The sequence below is a fragment of the Hipposideros armiger genome, unplaced genomic scaffold (assembly GCF_001890085.2).
Source record: "Hipposideros armiger isolate ML-2016 unplaced genomic scaffold, ASM189008v1 scaffold_49, whole genome shotgun sequence".
Classification (NCBI taxonomy): domain Eukaryota; kingdom Metazoa; phylum Chordata; class Mammalia; order Chiroptera; family Hipposideridae; genus Hipposideros; species Hipposideros armiger.
In genome coordinates, this window is record NW_017731399.1 from 3,878,309 (window position 1) to 3,879,466 (window position 1,158).

General features: G+C 36.5%; 1 protein-coding gene across 2 annotated transcripts in view; it reads right to left on the reverse strand.

The window, feature by feature from the left end:
* The window catches only part of PSEN1 (presenilin 1), a 77,400-nt gene that overhangs the window by 57,075 nt on the left and 19,167 nt on the right, over positions 1-1,158 (reverse strand). The gene's annotated exons all lie outside the window — the stretch shown is intronic.

A 1,158-nucleotide genomic window follows, 5' to 3' on the forward strand; every position in this document is an offset into this window, starting at 1 on the left:
AAACAACTGAAATGCCCATCGGTAGATGACTGGATTAAGAAACTGTGGTACATTTATACAATGGAGTATTACTCTACTATAAAGAAGAATGAAATCGTACCATTCGTACCATTCGATGCCCGGCCCGAGCTGAGCAGCCACTGAGCTGCCAACAGGTGGCGGGATGGCTCAGCTTAAAAAAAAAAAAAATTCACCTTTTTGTAGTGTAGAAAAGCAAAACGGTCTCCACTAATCCACATAAACAATGTAAGTCTATACCAAATCAAAACATAAATTTTCACCATTCTGAAGTTTATATTTTCAGTTTCCTCTAGTTTTTTTTTTTTTAAGCTGAGCCATCCTGCCACCTGTTGGGAGCTCAGCAGCTGCTCAGCTCGGGCCGCGCATCGAACCGCTGTTGCTCAGAGCTCAAACTCTTGAGCGAGCTCTTAACCAACTGAGCCACTCGGCCGGCCCACTCTAGTTTTACTATATTACTGTAATGTCAGTAGAAATGAAATGGAGGCTGACTTCTGACAACGAATTATGACAAGTGAAGGAAAAAGGGCTCCATCCATCAAAATTTTGCACCAGAAAAATAAAACCTTACAAATTTTTTAAACAGGCGTAGTAAAAGTAAAACAAAGGATTATGACAGATCACAAACTATAGAGAAAGGCCCAGATAATGTTCTTGTATTTAACAAATCTACTATCCAAGCAGAGAAATAAAAGAGCTGCTTTCAATTCATCCACAAAAACAGTCATCTATGTCCAATTTAAATTTGGATCTACCCCCATTTCTTCATAGCCAACCAGAGCATATATTTATAAAATGGCTTCTTTATAGCTTAAAAAAAAAAAACTTAATAAGATTCTTTTCCTCTTTCTTTGGGGTTTTAAAAAATACATTACTGCAAAAATAAATACAGAGACTTCATATTTTTCCTCAGAATTTTCTTCACATAATAAATATCTCCTTTCAGTATTACATTTTTCTGAGGTAAGAGGCAGTTGGAAGAACAGAAAGAACACAGAACATGTTTGGAATTAGAAAGCAGTTTTAAGTTCCAAGTCTGTCATCTATTGAGTTGTCAGAAAAGTCATGACATATTTTTCGATGTTTTTCGTCACAAAGATGCGTCATGACTTTTCCGACAACCCAATAATTTTCTATGTG